At 37.9% G+C, this 21,603-nt stretch overlaps 2 long non-coding RNA genes across 3 annotated transcripts; one reads left to right on the forward strand and one right to left on the reverse strand.

Annotated features, from left to right (window-relative positions):
- Positions 1-5,044: 5,044 nt before the first annotated feature.
- Positions 5,045-14,193, reverse strand: LOC111091040. 2 transcript variants are annotated; one of them, XR_005373742.1, is made up of 5 exons: positions 14,113-14,193; positions 11,292-11,531; positions 10,805-10,891; positions 9,485-9,854; positions 5,045-6,551 (listed from the first exon to the last, which is right to left on the reverse strand). It is a non-coding gene; the product is annotated as an uncharacterized LOC111091040 (long non-coding RNA). The 2 variants fall into 2 exon arrangements; XR_005373741.1 differs by having other exon boundaries at positions 13,772-14,157.
- A 2,848-nt stretch (positions 14,194-17,041) lies between these two features.
- On the forward strand, positions 17,042-21,380 carry LOC111091041. Its single transcript, XR_005373743.1, has 5 exons — positions 17,042-17,101; positions 18,316-18,652; positions 19,000-19,135; positions 19,221-20,149; positions 20,580-21,380. It is a non-coding gene; the product is annotated as an uncharacterized LOC111091041 (long non-coding RNA).
- Positions 21,381-21,603: the final 223 nt, after the last annotated feature.

The raw sequence follows: 21,603 nt of genomic DNA on the forward strand, positions 1-21,603 counted from the left end.
AACAGCGCACAAGATTTTTCCAGATCCTTACCAATACCTGTTATTTTCTGTTTTGTTTTTGTTGGTGGTGGTTGTTGTTGTTTTGATAGTAGCTGTCCTAACAGGTGTGAGATGACTCTCATTGTAGTTTTGGTTTGTATTTCCTTAATGATTAATGATGTTGAGCATCTTTTCATGTGCTCATTGGCATATTGTCCCCTTTGGAGAAATATCTATTCAAGTCTTTCACTTATTTTTTTAATTGAGTTGTTTTTCTTGCTGTTGTTGAGTTTTAGGTGTTCTCTATATATTCTAGATACTAATCCATTATCAGACATATAATTGCAAATGTTTCCTTCTATCTTGTGAATTGCCTTTTTACTCAGTTGGTATGTTGGTATTGCCTTCGATGCACATTTTTTTTTTTTTACTTCATGAAGTCCAGGTTGCCTATTTTTTCTTTTGTTACCTATGCCTTTGGTGTCACGTGGAAGAAATCACTGACAAATGCAGTGTCATGAAGACTTCACCCTTTGTTTTCTTCTAAGAGTTTTACAGTTTTTATCTCTTACACCTAGGGCTTTGATCCATTTAGGGTTCATTTTTGTATGTGGTGTTAGTCAAGGGCCCCAACTTCATTCTTTCACATATGGATATCCAGTTTTCCCAGCACCACTTGGTGAAGAGACTATTCTTTCCCCATTAAATGGTCTTGGCATCTTTATCAAAAATTATTTAATTGTATATGTGAGTGCTGATTTCTGGGCTCTTCAATCCATTCCATTGGTCTATATGCTTATCTTTATGCCAGTACACTTTTTTTTTAAAGATTTTATTTGTTTATTCCTGAGAGACACTCAGAGGGAGGCAGAGACACAGGCAGAGGGAGAAGCAGGCTCCCTTTGCAGAGCCCAATGTGGGACTTGATCCAGGGACCCTGGAGTCATGCCAGGAGCCAAAGGCAGACACTCAACCCCTGAGCCACCCAGATGCCCCAGTACCACACTGTTTTGATTACTGTAGCTTTATGGTGACTTTTGAAATCAAGTGTGAGTTTTCCAGTTTTGTTGTTCTTCAAGATTGCTTTGGCTATTCAGTCTCTTGAAATTCTGTATGAATCTTAGGATAACTTTTTCTATTTCTGCAAAAGCATCATGGGGATTTTATTTTTTTATTTATTTTTAAAGATTTTATTTATTTATTAATGACAGACAGAGAGAGAGAGGCAGAGACACAGGCAGAGGGAGAAGCAGGCTCCCTGTAGGGAGCCTGATGTGGGGCTCGATCCCAGTTCCCCAGGGTCATGCCCCAGCCAAGGCAAATGCTCAACCACTGAGCCACCCGGTGTCTCTATTACTTCCTTTCTTGTAATAACTTTGGGTTTAGTTTGTTTTTGTTCTTCTAGTTCCTTAAGTAAAGTTAGGTTGTTGATTTGAAATCTTTGTTTTTTAATGTATTATAGCTACAAGTTTTTAGCACCATTTTCACTGTGTCCTATAAGTTTTGGTACGCTGTGTTTTCATCTTTGTCTTTAACTATTTTCTAGTTTCTCTTGTAGCTTCTTCCTCTTACACATTGGTTATTTCAAGAATCTATTGTTTTATTTCCACAAATTTCTGGATTTTCTCACTTTAATTGTGACTGATTTTTAATTTTTATCCTGTTGTGGTCAGAGAAGATATTTTGCATGATATCTATCTTTTAAATCTATTGAGAAAAATAAATAAATAAATAAATAAATCTATTGAGACTTCCTTTGTAGCCTAACATATGGTCTATCCTGGAAAATGTTCCATGTGCACTTGGGAAGAATGTGTGTGCTGCCGTTGTTGTGTATTATGTTATATATATTATGTATATGTTATATATATATATATATATATATATATATATATATATATATAATCTCTAGTTGTTTTATTGTGTTGTATAAGTCAATTTTCCTTATTTATCTTCACTGGTTCTATACATTATTGAGAATGAGATATCGAAATATCCGAACATTATTGTAGAACTGTCCTTTTCTCCCTTCAATTCTGTCAGTTTTGGCTTTATGTGTTTTGAATACCTGTCATTAGGTTTGTAAATGTTTATAATTGTTATATCTTCTTGTTACATTGAACATTTTATTAATATATTACATCCTTCTTTGTCTCTTATAACCTTTTTTTGATTTAAAGTCTATTTTGTCTGATATTAGTACAGCCACTCCTACTCTCTTTGGATTACTATTTGCAAGGGATATCTTTTTCCATCTTTTAACTTTCAACCCATCTGTGTCTTTGGATCTAAAGTGAGCTCTTGTAAACATCATATAGTTAGATTATGTGTTTTTATCCATCTCACAATCTCTGTCTTTTGAATGAAGAGTTTAACCCATTTAAGTTAATTAATAATAAGGCATTTACTTCTGTCATTTGTTATTTGCTTTCGATTTGAAATGTTGAAATTCCTTTCTTATTTTCTATTGCGTATATTCTATAGCTATTTTCTTTGTGGTTACCATGGGGATTACATTTAACATCCTAAAGTTGTAACACTCTAATTTGAATTTATATCAGTTTAACTTCATTAATATTGAAAAAGCTCTCATCTATCACAGCTTTATCCCCACCCTGTTTGGTTGTTTGAAATCACAAAATTACATATTTATACACTGTGTGTCTCAAAACATAAATTAACAATTTTTTAAATACATTAGTCTCTTAAGTCATGTAGAAAACAAAATCTGGAGTTATAAACCAAAGTTACACTAGATTTTATATATATACTTTTAAATTAGTCTCTTTAATCAAGTAGGAAAAAAAGTGGAGTTACACACCATTATTACAATAACATTAGCTTTTATAATTTCTCATATGTTTATTTGTACTGAAACCTTCATTTCTTCATATGGCTTCAAATTACTGTTTAATGTCTTCATTTCACTCTGCAGAATACTCTACTGCATTTCTTTCAGGGCAGATTTAATGGCAACAAGTTCTCTCTGCTTTTGTTTATGTGGGAATATTTTATATTCTCCCTCACTTTTGAAGGACAATTTTGCTGGATATGGAATTCTTGATTTTGACATTTTTATTTTTATTACTTTGAATACATCAGTCCACTGACTTCTGGTATCCAAAGTTTTTGATGAGAAATCTACTGATAAATTTATTAAGGATCCTTTGTGTGTGATTAGTCATCTCTTTCTTGCTGCTTTCAAGATTTTCTCATTGTGTTTATGTTTCAAAAGTTTAAGTATTAAATCTCTTGGTATGGGTCTCTTTATCTTACTTGGAGTTGTCTGAGCCTGTTGGGTGTGTATATTCATCTCCTTGGGTAGTTTCCAGCCATTATTTCTTCATATATTTTTTTCTTTCCCTTTCTCTACCTCTTCTCCTTCTCTAATTCTCAGAATACCTATATTGATCTACTTGATAGTATCTCACAGGTCCCTTAGATTCTGTTTACTTTTCTTCATTTTTTTTTCTTTTTCTCAGACTTGATCACTTCCACTTTTCTATCTTCAAGTTCACTGATTCGTATTTCTGCTGGCTCAAATATGCGTTTGTAGCCTAATGAATTTTTCATTTCAGTTATTGTACATTTCAGCTCCAGAATTCTTTTTAGTTTTTTAAAATCTTTTCTCTTACTGATATTTTCATTTTGTTCATCCATAATTTTCTTGAATTTCTTCACAACTTCCTTCAGTTCTCTGAGTAATTTTAAAACAGTTGTTTTGGAGTTTTTCCTAGTAGATCTGTGATCAGGTCTTTTTCAGGGACAGTTTCTGTTGATATATAGTCTTTTCTTTGAATGAGCCATACTTTTTTTGATTCTTCATATGTTTTGTGACTTTTGAAAATTAGGCAATTGAATCTCACAATATGGTAACATGGAAATCAGATTCTCCCCTTTTTCCTTCCCCAGTATTTGCTATATGCTGTTATTTTTGTTTGTTTTTGATTGTTGTAGACTACTCCATGCTGAGGATCAGCCTGGTATAAATTTAAGACCTCTTAGGTCTTTTCTGAAATTTTCCTGGGCTGCAGTCATTTCCTTATTTTCCCTTGCAGTTGTTTTCGAATGTTCTAATCTTTAACATATTGCTCCCAAAGGAGGAAAAGAGGAAAATGAAGAGGAACGAAAAGGACACTGGTTCTTTAAATTTCCTGGAGGTCATTTCAGTCAGAGAGGGAGGGGCTTGCAGCAATAGTAGGAAGTGCAGCAACCCAGGCAGCTCATCTCTTTCCATCTTTGTGATCAGAAGCAGCAATCAGGATTCATATCCCCGGTATTTGGAGAACAAGGTCTTTCCTGCCTATTTGCTATTTGATGCCTTTCCAAGTAAAGAAAAATGAAAAATCTTCACACACACACACACACACACCATAAATATGTGATATAACAGATGTGTTAATAAGATGGGAAAAATCCTTTCATAATGTATACATATATCAAATAATCACAATGAACACTTTAAATATCTTACGATTTTATTTGCCAATTTTACCTCAATAAAGCTGGAGAAAGAAACCTCCAAGGCTTGGGGGAGCTTCCCTGGTTGACAATACTCTGTGTGATTGTCATACATCATTGCTGGGAGAAGTAAGTATTGTTCACAAGACTCTACTGGGAGAGAACAACTGGAAGCTCATGCTTGGAACTCTCCTGGAACCTGCCCTTATGTGCCTCTTTCTTTTGCTAATTTTGCTATAATAAACTGTGGCTGTGAGCATAACAGCCTTTCTGACTTCTATGAGTCCTTCTAGCAAATCCTTGCACATAAGTGTGGTGTTGTGAAACCTCCAGAACTTTCAATACCCTTCTATGAATTTCATAGGTTAATGTTTTAAGGAATCCCAGAGGCTACCAGGAAGATCATAGACCTGCTGTTAGCCATTTCCTTCCTTGCAACATGCATTTCAGGGCTACAGCTCTGGGGCAAGTGTACAATGAGTAACTGCATTCAAGGCTGTGGTGACCTATTATGGATAAGACAGCTTTTAACTCAAGGAATTAATTAATTTATTTTAAAAATACATAGGAAAAAGACACACAAAGTGTAAAATGATAAGGACATTGAAATTCTTCCATTTCTCTTTATCTCGGTTTTCCTATCCACAAAATGAAGGGAAAAGTCACATTACATGCAAAATGAATACAAGTTTACAGACTTCTTTCAATAACTTAGAGAGGAAGAGAAAAAAAGAGAGAGAAACTTTTGTCATATTTCAGCAAAGAATCCTGCTCTTAAAAAAGTGTTTGCTATGCCATGAAGCAGACTATCTCATTCACTTGTAACTAGGTTTAAAGCCTGGAAGATTTTATTATTGTCTCTTCTTAGAGGAGTACATTATACTCCAATTACAAATAAAATATAATAAAATGTATAATTGATTTGTGTTTTATTTCCATGTGCTTAGAACTGCCATATTCCAAACTGGTCTCTCCTTATATGTTTGCTAATTTTCATGTTAATAACAAGATGTCTGTGGCATTTATTAGCCTATAAATTATAACCCTATTTAGAAGTCTCTGCCTCCAATTAGTTTTAAAGACAATTAAAGACCAATTTTTCATTGCTTTCTTTTCTACAAAACACTTTCCAATTTTAATTGTCTACTCTTCTGTTCAAATCAAATTTAATAACAGCAAAAGTTTATCTGTGACTCTTTGGTCTCATTTGATGTATTCTTTATGCACCTAAGAGGGGTAGTACAGACTCTGAAAATTCACATATTCTTATGGGTAAAGAGGAAAAAATTATGAAAGAAACCCTCTATTTATAGAACCTAGGAGGCAGTAGGTAAAATTCATATGAATTTAACAAGTTGACAAAAATAAAAGATGTCTATTTTTCCTTTTTATTTTAATGACAGAGTCTACAGTACTCACAATTACCATTTACTTTTTATGTTCGAAATCTATATTCACTAACAGCTAAAAATTAGAAATAAATATTAATGAATCACTTCTGTGACCTGTTAGCTCAGTTAGCTCAGCTGTTTCAACTTGCCAATGATGAAGCCAAGGTCATGGGAGTGATAGTAATAATTGGATCTAGAGTGTTAATGACTACAAAGGTCTTTTACAAGTATTAAATCATTTGGTCCTCACAATACCCATATGAGATCCTTAGAACAAACATGATTATTGCCACTTTATGAAAAAATAAAGAGATCCATGAAGGCTAAGCAACTTGTTTAAGGTCACATAATTAATAAACAGGGTTAAAAACTCGACTTTTAAGTTTTCTGACGCTGGCATTCTTTCCACTCAAATTGGATGTGTTAACTGTTGCCTTGTAAATAATAAAATGACTATGACATTCCTTAGCCTGTTGATTTTACTTGCATTTAGAAGACTCTGATTTCTGGGTTGAGATCACAATTTCCCAACTTGTAAATCAATTAGAGGAAAATCATAAGGAAAGGCAATAATTAGCAATAGCTTAAAACATAAAGACAGGAATCAAATGTACATGCCAGACACTGATAGTTCCATGGACTTTGATGTTGCAGCAGTTGAATGGAGCAACATCATCAGTGGCCTGCTTGCAATTTACTCTCTGAACCAGAATGACACAACTGAAAATAAAAGAAGAGAAAGAGACGTTGACTCATTTTTACTGCTTGTTTTTATAGCAATAAATATCACATTAATCAGAAAACTGAGGGACACCTGGGTGGCTCAGTTGGATAAGTGTTGGAATCTTGATTTCTGCTCCAGTTGTGATCTCAGGGTGGTGAGATGGAGCTCTGCTTGGAGTTCTGCTTGGAGTTCGCCATAGTGGGGAACCTGCTGCTCTCCTTTTCCTTCTGCCCCTCCCCCCTGCTTGCACACACTCTCTTTCTTAAGTAGATAAATCAATCTTTAAAAAAAGGAAAGAAATAAAGAAAACTGAGTAACCCCTCCTCTACTGTCTTTTGAGACAGCTGAGATCTTGCACCTCCCTTCTCAATTCCTCTTATCCAGGATAATTCTGTCTGTTCAACAAGGCCAGGGGCAGACAGCAAGGGAAAGTGGCCCTTGTATCCCAGGAAGATGACCTTTTAGGTAAAGCCACATAAATAGTAGCAGAGACAAGAAGGGTGCTGGGAGTGGTGTTTGCAGGGGAGACCAATCTTTCATGGACTGCACCAGATTGAATAATGGAGGGCTGTTTTAGGATCTATGCTATCTCCCTTAGAGTAAAGAAATGGAGAAGTAAAAACAGTAAAAACAGAATTTTCCATTTCAGTGCCAGATGAATATTTCTGAGGTATCATAAATTGAGCTAAAGCTGTGTACAGCTGAGAGGATGGTTTTTACCAATACACAAGTGACAGTAAGGATGACCATGGACAATCCTTACCAGCAATGTACCTGCAAACCCAAGGCCTAAATATAGCTCACTTCATAGCAGAATGGAAAAAAAAAAACAAAAAAAAAAAACAGCAGAAAGTAAGATAAGAGCAGATGAGATCAAGAACACTTCGAAGAAATTTTAAAAATTGTAATAGCAGTATTAAAATTTTCATTGGAGTCATGTAGAACAGAAGTGAGGCTAAACAAACCAAACAAAAAACTTCAAAATGTCCCCCAGGGACAGGAGAAAGAAGGAGAAATCATAAAAATGATAAATGTGACAACATATGAGGACATATGAGGAACAGAGAGGAGAGATCCAATATCCTGATACAAAGATATTCTAAAAAGAAAAAAAAAGAAATAAAACAAGTAATAGAGAAATTATAATCCAAGATATGATAGAAGAATACTTTTCCAGGCAGGAAAGGCCAGAATCTGTTTGTTACACAAAAAATTAATAAAATATTTTTAATTACAAGTATAAGAGTATAATGCTCTCTTAAATTCCAGTAAAGAATAGAATGTCTATAGTGATCTGAGGTTTAAAAATGGAGAACACAGAATCCCAAATCAAATCAAATCAAATGTCATTCATGTCAGATAGTAACAAAAAACATCTTATACATGCAGAAACTCCAAAAAAATATAACACCCACTTTCCTCCCATGAATGAGAGAAATGAAACAAAACCTCAGAAATGTACTCCACCCACTTGGAAGTTTAATCATCAAGATCTCTAAAATGGAGAAGTACTTGACAATGAACTTAGCTACAAATATGCAAACATGTTTTAATGTGTCTTCTGAAAGTTCTCAAAATTAAAGTGAAAACTCAGAAAGATTCCTGTAGTTAAACCTTGATGTTGAAAATTCATAATCACGGTCTACAATCATAATCTCAGGAAAAAGTAACACAAGAATAGGAAGTGGGTGTGTAGTAAAGGAAGTGAATATTTGTTAAATTCCTGATTTTAAAATAATTACACGAACATTGTTTTACTTTTGATTTAATAATTAAATACAGGATCAAGTGCATTTTGTTTTTTTAAAAATATTTAAAATTATTATTTGTTATTAAATACAGGCTGTCATCTGAGTTTTTAATAGAAAACAAAAGCAAATTAAAGTTGAAGTGCCAGAATTTTCCTAGACTGTTGAATAAGAATAAAAATTTTAGTTTTTGTTTGCTTTTGTTTTGTTTTTAATTTTCAAACTGTGTTTCAGGGAGTACTTGGTGCTTTCTGGGCCACAGGTAGGGTTAGAAGAATGAGGCAAGAGAGCATGACTGGGAGGACCTACAGCTCAGTCTCCTGCTTCTAAATTATAATTCTGTTGAGCTGTCTTTGGCCAAATCAACAAAAAGGCCATTTGTTCATAGAGTGGACTTCATGCAGGTCGGGTCCTGTGTGACCTCAGAAGGGCCCTGTGCTTGGGGTTTATTGCTCTTTGGTCACCATCTTAAAATTTCCAATAATTTTATATTTGGATTTCCATGCTGTAAGTGAAGTCAATAGAACCATGGAGCATGGATAAGGGGCTGAGAGCCATGGCTCTTGGGTGGTCCTGCTTATGTGCAGCCTTGATTCCCACCACTTGCCTTCCCTGGAGAGGGGCTCCACAGGCCATCCCTGCCCCACTGCACCCTGCCACCCCACTTCATCCACTCTTTTCTCTGCCCAGTAAGCACTACTACACTCACCCTCTTCTGCGGGCCTAAGTGTGGTGCCAGATGAGACAAGTACCTGAGACAACATCTCAGGGCAGACATGGCAGTGGCTGTCCCTGCCATGGGCCAGCAGTACATCCATACAGTCAATTGTCACTATGCAAAGATGGGCTTCTGAGCTTCTTACTCTACCTGAGAATGGGCTCATCCAGATATTGAGGTTTTTGTCTTTGGCCATCTCCAGCCCACTATGAATTGGGGTGGCAGGTCATGGGAAGGGGAGATTTATTTCTCTCACATGGTGCTGTGCAGCGATGGTTGAGGGAGGAAGGGAGGAAGCCCTGCTGCTAGTGGACTGTGCACTAGACAAATCAAGGGGCACCTGTGAGCCTCTAAACCCAATGAGTATCTCTATCCCAATGACTCAACATTAAATAGCAAATAACACACTATGAAAGGTGAAGAGAGACCTAGGAAGAAAGGGAAAAGCTTTATATTTTAATACCTTTTATGACATTTCTTTTTCCTGTCTTTTGAATGAGGAGCATGTCTTTTCATTTCACATTGGGTCCTTGCATATCACATAGCTGACTCTGTCAAGGTTTTCCTTTTCAGATATTTCTGTGAGTGCTTAGGCACTTACTGATTTCTCAGACAGTTCTGGTCATCCTGTAAGCTGGATTCAAAGCCATCCACTTGAACACTAATTGTGTAAGGAATTCACGACTGCCACCATCAGAGAATGATGGGACTAATGAGTCTGGAGCACCACCATTCACACGGAAAAGCAGCAGCAGCAGTAACAGGATTACAATAACTTCTTTGTTTCGGACATGGAAGATCAGGGAACTGGAGATTTCAGCAACCAGCACAGACTGGAGAGAGGAGAGAATTGGGACTTATGCAATGCTGAGTTCTACTTTTGATATGCTAAGATGTGTTTTACAATTTTTACTTGCAAGTTACAGAAATCTAACTCAAACCACTTCAAACAGAAACCCTGGCTTATATGAAAAGAAAAAGGGTAACTGAAAAATCCAAATGCATCATCAATGTCCTTTGCTTTGCATTTCACTATGGCTCTCTAATTGTAGGCCTATTCCTTTTAGATGTTGCCACATTGCAGCTATACAGATGATCTAGCTTTGGAGTCTATCATTACAGCTTGTGATCCAAGGATAAAGAGATTTTTTTCCCCCCTCCCAAAGTGAAACTGAAGAAAAAGACTGACTGGCTTGGTTAATATGCTCATGCTCTGACCAAACACTATTGTCAATTGGATGGATAATACGATTGCCCAGTTCTGGGCTGTATATCAGAGTACGACAATTCTGGAATTAGCATCCTTGGAACCACAAGGAGAGGCAGAGAGGTAGCCCTGCAGTGAAAGAGGCTACTAATAGCAGAAAAGGATGATTTTACAGACTAAGCACTAGGAGCTGACTAAAAATTATCTGTGAAACATCAAGACGGGAGTGGGTATATTTTTGAAAATCAGAAAACTGCCTTCTACTTCCTGGATCCATGTAGCAGATATAATAAGAAAACTGGGACCTCCAATATCTACTCATTTTTCTCTTTTTCTGACTTGTTGATGTGCTTCGAATTGGTATCTCTGTCAGCGCAGTCAAGGGAGCCATACTTGCATGGAGGTTGAAAGTGAAGTATACACTATTTCAAGGTAAAGGTACCAAGAAATGTTGCTTCAACGTAAGACATTTCTCAGATTAAAGCCTTCCATGCTACTTTCACTAGAGATTTTCACAAAGTTACTGGATAATTCCTGAACTATTGTCAACATGGTACTTTCTACTTTGGTTATTACCTTTGTAAGTTTTCTTTCTTGCAGGAAACCAGAAAAGAAAATAATCATAGTTGAGATTATTCAGGCAACAGGAACTTCTAACAGCATCTAGATATAGAATTCAGGAGAGAGGTGAGAGATGAAGTCTAGAATTATAATTTTGAGAGTAGACAGTTTGTAAGTGATGTCGGGAATCATGGGAGTGTCAAGGATTATTCTAGGAGGAAGAAATATGGAATGAGAAAGAAAGAGAGCAGCTAGGGACTTTTCCCTTCTTGTGAATGGTAATTAATGGTACAAAAATACTGTAAATACAACATCTGTGTGCTCCTTTCCTAGATGATAGACACCATTGAGCAAAAACGAAGATAAGTCCTCTCAGGCAAAGCCTGTATGTTGGCATGGTACATTGACTTAGTCTGCTTTTATTGGAAAATGAAGAAAAATCTATTCACCTGTGTCTCCAATGAAGGAAAGGATTTATTATTGATATTACCACTGAGCTTACCTCAAATAACCCAGGAGATTTTCAATTGGATATTATTAACTGTCCACAATCCCTGTCTTTAGAAAAGCAATTGCATGAGTTAAAAACAACAACAACAACAACAACAACAACAACAACACTCTCCTCTGGACTGGTCAATGATGTAATAGAAAAAGTTTGTCAGAAAATAATAGGAATCCTCTCTGTTTTTTTTTTTTTTTCTTCCTCAAAAACTCTATGAACTGATCCAGTTTGAAGAATCTGGAAAAGTAAGAAACATGAAGAATTATCACTTTTAAGTTGAAAGCAAGAGTATCATAAATATCTGCTGCTACAACTAATATTAAGGCACTTAATCTTTGTCAGGTACTCTCTGTCCTTTATACACATTACTTAGTTTATTCTTCATTATAACTTTAAAGAACACGTATTTTTTTTCCCTTTTACAGATAAAGATCTTAAAGCTAAATCATTAACCTGGGGGGGGCAGTCCTGTCATCTCCCTAAAGGAGAGCCCCCTCCAAATCCCCTGATTAGAGCACCAGGCAGCCCCAGATCTGCCCAAAGGGGTCCAGGCACCTCAGTGTTAAGTTGTTAAGAGAATATATCTTAAAATTCTCGTCACAAAGGAAATAAGATTGTAAATGTGTGTGGTGATGGATGTTGACCAGTCACTATGGTGATCATTTCTCAATATACATATATATACAATCGTGGTTGTATACCTGAAACTAATATAATGTTCTATGTCAATTATTATCTCAATTTAAAAAAATACTAACTTGTTGCAAGATTATTTTTTTTTGAAAGGTGAAAATTTTTAAAAGACAAGGAAAAAGTAGCCCATCACTACTGTTCTCTGCCACCAAGAATACTGTTACTATTAGTTATGGATTCTCAAACTTCAACTGTGATTCAAGTCACAAAAGCATACAGTGGAAAAAACTAAGTTAAATTATGAACGTGAAGATCACATGATACATAAGTAGAAGAATCAGTATTTGAATTTGAGTGTGTCTGATGACAAAGTTCATGCTCTTCCAACAGTTCCTACTGTTTTCTGTGAGTAATAGAAAAGATGAGAGCAAATGATGTCACAAAAACCAAGGTATAAGGAGCTACCATGTTAGAAGTTGACACATGCAACATTTCAAGGAATCAGTGAACCAAGAACTGAAAAACAACCCTATGATTTGAAGACTAAGTAACTCTTGAATCATGGTGAATGAAGTTAATGTAGTTAAGCATTGAACACATCAAAAATACATAGAAATTATGGATAAAGGTAATCAAAAATACTTTTTTAAAGATTTATTTATTTATTTTGGAAAGAGAGAAAGAGAACACACATGTAGAGGGGAAGGGCAGAGGGAAAAGGAGATAGAAACTCAAGCAGACTCCCACTGAGCATGGGGCCAGACTCCAGGGGGTGAATCTCAGGACCCTGACACCACAACCTGAAATAAAACCAAGGCTCAGGCATTTAACCAATTATGCCATCCAGGTGATCCCCCAAAATATTTTTTAATTAAAAGATGAGCTCAAAAGAAGGAAAGGGAAAACATTCCAAAAATACCAAAAATAAGACTGAACTCAAATACTTAATAGGAAGTAGAAAGTAATATTGTGTTGGGAATTTGAGTGCTCAGACCTATGTTGACTCTGGGATTGGAGTCCTGGTTTTCAATACCCATGCAGGTCTTGAGACAGAGCCTCAGGCAGGTAAGGCCTCAAAGGCTGTCCTGTTTTGTGTTGTTTTTTTTCTTAAAAAAAAAAAAAGTAAAAAAATTGTGTACAACTGGATGAGAAAGCAATAAGGAAATTTGCTGTTCCTAAATAGCAATGAAAGAAACACATAGTCGTCTAGAGACATCTGGACACATACTACCTGCAGGTTGAGAACTAATAAAAAAACATGATCCAGAAATATCAAAATATCTCAATAGGACACTTTTAAAACCCAGGGCACAAGGTATTCCCACAGTTAACCTCTGAAGAAGAGTTGACAATAAAAAATTGCATACCTTATAATGAAGCAAAAAATAAGAATGGAGAGTCTACAGATAATGAATGGAATTATCATTCTTTTTTAAAAAAGATTTATTTATTAGAGAGAGAGAGCTCGCATAAGCGTGGGGGAGGGGCAGAGGGAGAAGCAGGCTCTTTTACTGTGTAGGGAGCCCAATAAGGGGCTCAATCCCAAGACCCTGAGATCATGACCTGAACCAAAGGCAGACCTTAACTGACTGAGCCACCCAGGCTCCCCTGGAATTTAAACTCTATTAAGAAACAGAACAAATGAAGTAATTAGGAAGAGTTCACCAAACAAATATACTAAAATTGCGTAAGAGGTTAAGAGAAAGGAAAAGAAACTATTATGAGAGAAGAGGTGAATATGAAAGACTTAAAAATAGAGCCAAAAAAATTCTAAAAGGAAATATTTATAGTCATAAAATTTTTATACCAATGTTAATAGCTTTATCAAGGTATAATTCACATACCAGAAAATTAATCCATTGTAAGGACATAGCTCAATAATTTTTAGTAAATGTGTAGACTTGTACATCCATTACTGCAATCTTATTTTGGAACATGTCCATTGCCCCAAATAGTGATTAAATGTTAATATTAATGGGAAGTCAAATAAAACTACAAAAAAAGAAGCATAACCTATTTTAGAGATAGTAAGCAAATCAGTGGTTGCCTGTGGTCAAGGGATGGAGAGGATTGATGGAGATGAATATAAAGGACCTCTCTGGGGTAAGGCAATGTTCTGTATCTTGGTTGCAGTAGAAGTTACAGAGTACAAAAAATGGCCAAGATCATGGAAATATATACTGACATTTGTCTTAGTCCATTCTGGTTGCTGTAACAAAATACCACAGTTTGGGTGGCTTCTAAACAATAGAAACATTTCTCAGAATTCTGAAGTCCGGAATTCCAAGATCAGGTGCCAGCATGGTTGGGTGAGGGGCCCTTTCTGGCCTGCAGAATTCTTTCTGTGTCCTCACATGAAAGAAGGGGCAAGAGAACTCTCTGAAGTCTTCTTTATAAGGGGATAATCCCATCAGGAGGCTTGCACATTAATGATCTAGTCATCTCCTAGAGAGCTCACCTCCAAATACCCTCTCACTGGGGATTAGATTTCAACATACGGATTGGAGTGGGGGAACACAAACATTGAGTCTCTAGCAAGGATTTTCCAGATAGAAGAAAAAGACATGTCTTCAGCTTGAAGAAATGCAATAAGCACAAAAGGATAAACAGAAGCAAATCCACAATGGTGGCATGATGAAGCCTCAGAACACCAAATATCAAGAATTAAAAGCAACCGAAGAAGAAAAATTACCTTGAAAACAGAAACAGTCTGATTGATAGCAAACTCCTTTCTAGCATCATTAGGAATCAGAAGAAATAATATCTTCAAAATACTAAAATAATTTCTGTCAACCTAGACTTCTACATTTAGCTAAGCCATCAGTCAGGAGTAAGGAATAGAAAACCATTTTTAGAGGAAAATATTCATAAACTAAAAAAAAAATGTATTTCAGAAGTCAAAGCCTTTGTATAGTAAAAAGGAATTGAAGATCACTCTTCCCAGAGCCGATTCAATAGAGGGGTAATGGTACAACCTCATGGTAATGGCTCAAAAAGGAGTGGGAAGAAGGAATTCAGGAGAGTCCAGGAACATGAGGCTTGTGCCTTTTTCTTTTCTAGTTGTGGTACATCAGGTGAAAATGCTATTGAAGGAGAGTGGATTGTGGTTGCGGATCCAGCAGTAATGCTCAGCATAGTTGTGGCCTAACTAACACAGCAGGGAAAGCGTTACCGAAGAAATGCAGGTTGTCCAGCGGAGAATGGAAACCAAGCAGTTACTACCAAGGATCCATAACAAAGTATTTGGGCAGAAATACATTGCTTCTTTAATTCAACACAGAGTGAAGTTTTAGACAGATGTTAAATAGGTCTTGGGTCGCCATGCATCTTTCAATGTCACGTGTTAGAAGGTAGTTCCGATTGATTAACCATCATGGCGAGCAAGATTTTCAGTAGGTAGGAGGTTGGGGAAAAGGCTGTAGAAAGTTGTCATAAATATTGATTGGCTCGCATTACCACATGGGGTGTTTCTTTCCTATATATATATGGGCTTCTGCTCTGTTAGAGGAGACTTTTTGAGGGGTAGCCGTGAACACAGATCTGAAAACGAAATGTTTACTATCCAACATGAACAGACGTGTCCCCAGGATTTTGTATAACATCGCCGAATGTGCAGTTTTCAAAATCTACAACATTTCGGGCCTCCTCCATCTGTGAGCTGGACCATACTGGTGTCCTTATGGTAAAGAGGCTGATGTTTCAAGACAACGTGACATACCAACCGATTAAAAGGTCTCACCAGTTTCCCTAGTCCCCACTCCCCTTCCCAACCCTCTTCTTAAGATGGGAGTCCCTGGGTATGTGACTCTTCCAGGACACCTGGACGACTTTGCTCCCTTAGGGAGAAAGGGGCTGCCCTCACCTACAGCCTGGAGGTTCGGAATGAACTAATCTCAGCAAATGTAAGTACTCTCCTGCTTTCCATTACTCTCTGTCAGGCAGAAATTGTGGGTACATAGTGAAATCCAACTGTAATTCCATTTTGTTTGATTTGGCATAATAAAAGTGAACATTTCTCCTTAACTTCTTTTCAGAGTGAGCATGTGGCTTTCCTCAACAAGAGGGCCACTGACCAAGGAATCAGCTCACTTTACATCAGTGGAAACAGGCCATCTTTAAAAAAAAAAAAAAAAAATTCAGTGGATTTAGTCCATTTTAAGAATACCTATCATAGGGCAGCCCGGGTGGCTCAGCGGTTTAGCGACACTTTCAGCCCAGGGCGTGATCCTGGAGACCCGGGATCGAGTCCCACATCGGGCTCCCTGCATAGAGCCTGCTTCTCCCTCTGCCTGTCTGTGTGTGTGTGTGTGTGTGTGTGTGTGTCTTTCATGAATAAATAAAATCTTAAAAAAAACCCACTGCATCATCAATGGTTAAAAAAAAGAATACCAATCATAATTTATCAATTTTCTATGATCCCATAAGAAGGAAAAACATGACACATGTGAGCAATGTTCAGTTACAGGGTGACTTCCCTGAGGCTCCCCACAAATGGCACAAGACAACAATCCAGAAGGATGAAGAACGGCCAAGCTCAACACTTAGTGATTCATAAGAACAACCAACTATTTGCTTCTTGGAATGATAGATGAATTATTAGGAGGTGTGATTTCTTTTTAGAGGGAGGTGGTTGCAAGGCTGGGACTTAATAACTAGGTATATGTGGTTATATTTAAGAATCAGTTGACCCAGGGGCTCCTAGATGGCACAGTTGGTTAAGAGTCTGACTCTTGATTTCGGCTCAGGTCATGATCTCAAGATCATGAGCACAATCCACTCTCCAAGTCAGACTCTGCGCTCAGTCTGGAGTGTGCCTGAGGTTCTCTCTCCTTCTTCCTCTGTCCCTCCCCGAGCTTGCACATGTGTGCACTCTCTGTCTCTCTCTCTCTTAAAGAAATAAATCTTTAAAAAAATAAGGATCAATTCATCTGAGCATTTGGATTCTAACAGTGAACAAATACTTGATTTTATACTAATCATATTTTACTTGGAAAACCTATCATTTGTCCACAATAGCCACACTGTGGAAGGAGCCTCGGTGTCCATCAAAAGATGAATGGATAAAGAAGCTGTGGTCTATGTATACACTGGAATGTTCCTCAGCCATTAGAAACGATGAATACCCACCATTTGCTTCGACGTGGAAGGACCTGGAGGGTATTATGCTGAGTGAAGTAAGTCAATCGGAGAAGGACAAACATTATATGTTCTCATTCATTTGGGGAATATAAATAATAGTGAAAAGGAATAGAAGGGAAGGGAGAAGAAATGGGTGGAAATACCAGAAGGGGAGACAGAACATGAGAGACTCCTAACTCTGGGAAAGGAACTAGGGGTGGTGGAAGGGAAGGAGGGTGGGGGGTGGAGGTGAATGGGTGACGGGCACTGAGGGGGGCACTTGACGGGATGAGCACTGGGTGTTATTCTGTATGTTGGCAAATTGAACATCAATAAATAATAAATTTATTATTAAAAAAAAAAGAAAACCTATCATTCATTTGAAGGTTTGTTCTATCTTGCCTGGCCATAATACACATGTAGGTACGCTTAGATGTCAAGAAGAGATGGATCTGGGGCTAAAACACCAGTAAAGGAATAGAGGACATCGTTTAGGTATGAGGCAGGGTTGTGTGTCCATAGACTAAGTCCAGAGGCATGAGAACCAGGGATCAACTAGACTAAAAACTCAAGTCGGAATGTAAACCCCAGCAAAGACTAAGCCAAAAAGGTGGGACAGGGCAATGTAACGGTTACCATTTATCAAGGTCATTTTGAAGGTGAAGAAACAGGCTCAGACATGTGAAATGACTAGCCCTCGTTCTCACAGCCGTCAAGGGAGCAGAGCCAGAGTTCAACCCCTTAGGTCGGCCTGCCGTCACTCGGCTTTCTGCCCTCCCACCCTGCCTCCCTGCCTGGAGGGACGCCCACAGTCAGTGGCTCCAGGTGTCTAGGTAGGGAGGGGCCCTGGGGGCCCAGTGCCAGATAGGACTTTTCCTGTCCTCTTCCAGGCAGCATCAGGCTGTCCCAGATATTCTGGGAAAAGAAACCACGGCAATACGTGTACATATCCACGTCGAGGAAATTCAGCTTCCTTAATCAACTCAGCACGCACACAGCTGGAACTCAGCTCCTCACTCACAGAAAGTTATTACGTGAGAATCAGTCATGAGTATTCTCGGAGTTCACCCCAAGACCTCTCTTTGATTACTCACAGTGTTCAGATAAACTCTTCAAGCCATTAATAGGTTTTATTCTTGTATTTCTGAATGTACTAAGTCAACTTGGGTTTACTGGGTGTTTTCATTATACAACTACTGTAAGTTTCCAGCAAGAGAGGCCCATTGACACTAATTTAAGACTTTTCTGTTCTTTTCCTTTGATTTTTTAGTGACTTCAATTTAAAAAAATGTGTTAGACCATCTATTCTCCTGGAAAATGTCATATTGCTCCCCAAACATTTGTTTTGGCTGAGATTCCTCTGTGTCTTAGAATTAGAAAGGAATTTAGAAGTCATCCAGCCCTGTCTGCACTTCACATGAAGAGCAGCGGAATACTAGAGCAGTTAAAGACTAACTAAAGTACTAAAGTACTAGAGCGGCCAAGACTGCACCACAGCAGCTGGGTTAAGCCCAGGTCTTGGGACTACGGCCCAGGGCTCCAACACATCATGCCCTTTATGCTGCCAGACATCAAGTGATAACATTCAAGAAGCTTCCAATCCAAAGGTAATGCACTTTAGAAATATGCTTTATTCATGCCCAGGCTACCTTTTTAAAAAATTATTATTAGGGGATAGACCTTAAAAATGATAATTCACAACCATGTTGTATAAAATAGACTCAATCTGATTCACTAGCCAAAACTCTCCACAGTCGGAATACATGAGAAGTTCTGACCTATTTTGGCACAGGCCCTCTGCTGCCGCTGCGTTGAAGGAGTCGATACCATTCGCAGGAGGATGAAATGAATCTACTGAACACATGAGCCATTAAACTACACAAGGGGCATTAAAAACTCTTTCCTATTTACAACAATGCTGCAAAATGCCTATTCTGGAATCTCCATTTCACAGATAAGGAGTCTTTGATTCTATAACACGTGGAGTCACCAGAAGAGTTGAGGGAAAACAGGCTCCCTGGTGGAGTGAAAATCACTGGACGGGCGGTCAGGAGAAGTTCCCCTGAGGTCACTGAGTACGGGGCCCTTGGGTAAGTCACCTCTCCTCTCAGCCTTCCCTTCGTCAGCAGTTAAAGGAGGATGTTTTGCCTAAATAAATTGTTAATTCATTCCAAGGTAATGGACCTGATTCCAAGTCCCTCGAGGCCCACTGTCTAACCACACGATGCTGAATTTAGTCCATACAAAATGAGAAGAAGCCTCCTCTTGAACAAATCTGTACTGACCGCTGAAGGAAGCGACGTGCTTTGAAGGTGGACCAAAGGACGGAGAGGAGACAAACTGCGGGAGGAAGCTTTGCCATCGGCATGCTAGATCTGAGGGTTGTGTGGGAGACCAGTTACTGTTCCGAAGATTTAAGACAACATTGTCTGAATTTACACATTCACAGATATTATTAGAAGTCACAACTAGGCTGAGGGCAGCGATAGGCACAATATAACCTAACGTATGTTAGACCATTACTATGCTACTCTAGATATTTTTTCCCAAAATATTTGTTGAGTCTTTAAATCAGTTGTCTCTCCAAGTTTCTTAAAATGGAATCTCTGGAAATCCATCTTAATGACTAAACAAGCGTTGAGCATTAGCTGTTGCAACTGCATCTGGGAATAGTTCTCAAATGTTTAACTGGACGTCAAATGGGGTAAAGAAGCCATTCGGTCATTTAATGTGAAGAGCTACATTTTTCCTACCAGTTTTAATTGGATCAAGTCCCATTATCTCCCCTTTTCCCCAGACCCTCTCACTGCTGTGCTACTGTCAGGGGCTGTTGGCTGGATTTGATGGCATAAGTGACTACTATGGGAAATGAAGAAAGCCTAAGCCTAAAACAACTCACTTTTTCTTGTCTTTTTTTCTACTTTCAGTATCAACAGGAAATGAAGAAGTACAGATTTTTATAGCCATTTTATAGTCAACATTTCATTTATTTATGTTTTGTTTAAAGAAAATAGAACATAGACTCTGTGTGCGTGTTGCCCGCTATCACAATTTTGTATTTCTTACCAAATCCTATTTCTTAGTGACATCATGTTAAAATCCAGGTAATAAGAACATTCCCAGAGTTTTTTTTTTTTTTAAGATTTTTATTAATTTATTCATGAGAGACAGAGAGAAAGAGGCAGAGACACAGGCAGAGAGAGGCAGGCTCCATGCAGGGAGCCTGATACGGGATTCAATCCTAGGACTCCAGGATCACACCCTGGGCTGAAGGCAGGTGGTTAACCACTGAGCCACCCAGGCGTCCCCATTCCCAGAGTTTAAATTCAGCAGATATTATAATGGGATGCAAATTAGGTTTCTAATAAATACTAATTTGAGTAAATACACAGTCTTAAAATATATTATACCTCATTTTCTCATTAACTTTTAAGAAATTTGAAATAAAAGGACAAAATTGGCATCTTTTAATTTAAAAATTTTCAAATCCTTTTTTCCCCTTTTTGTCCTATTCTCATTTGCTTATACAAATAGAAAAAGAATAACTGAGTAATTGGTCAAGAGGTCAAGAGTGAGGAACAGGAAGGAAACAGAAGCTGACGTGCCAAAGACGGGAGCGAGGATGACAGTTCATGAAAGAGGAACACTTAGAAGTCATTGGCCTCTGGGAGAACAAAGCAATAAAACTCAATGCCAATGAGCACGGGCCCATCAAGAGCTGCACAGCTTCCAAACTACCTAAATTTAACTCCATCTCAACAATGTTTGGATAATCCCATTACAGCCATACACGGTCAGTTATTTTTCAAGTTTAAATGTTTCAAAAAGAAGTTATGATTTCCTAATGCAGATCATTTTAGCATCTTGATCAGCACGGGTTAGAAACTCAGGGCATATCTCTGCAGTGTAAATCATGGGCCGGAAAGGATTCATACTGAGGATTTTCATCAACTCAACAGCCAAATTAGACTGACTAAATAACCAATCAATTTGAACCCAAGCAAGCCTGTGAGAAAGGAAACAGGAGAGTGGGTATGACATCTGTTGGCCCTTCTTGCTGGACAGGAGCCCTTGAGATTGACTCAAAGTGAAGTGCGGTATTCATTTACTCCCGTCCCTTCTGAAATCTTCTACTGTATGGAAGAGAGCACGTAAAGACTGTGAAGGGAGTGAGGAGAAGAAAATAACAGTGTCAAGAGTTAATGGTATGCCAGGACACCTGCGTGGCTCAGCGGTTGAGCATCTGCCTTGGGCTCAGGGCATGACCCCGGCGTCCCGGGATAGAGTCCCACGTCGGGCTCCCTGCACGGAGCCTGTTTCTCCCTCTGCCTGTGTCTCTGCCTCTCTCTCTGTGTCTCTCATGAATAAATAAATAAAATCTTAAAAAAAAAAAAAAAGAATTTACTGTATGTCAAGAGCTGTAATAACCTGAGAAAAATTCAAATGCTCTAACTTTATTAGTAACTCTAGCACAGATTTTACATGAAAATTCACATGCCCAACTATGTGATAAAGTTTCATTATCTGTAAACAGTTTACATTTCCCAGGTTCCCAGAA

The sequence above is a fragment of the Canis lupus genome, chromosome 19 (genome assembly GCF_011100685.1).
Source record: "Canis lupus familiaris isolate Mischka breed German Shepherd chromosome 19, alternate assembly UU_Cfam_GSD_1.0, whole genome shotgun sequence".
Lineage (NCBI taxonomy): Eukaryota > Metazoa > Chordata > Mammalia > Carnivora > Canidae > Canis > Canis lupus.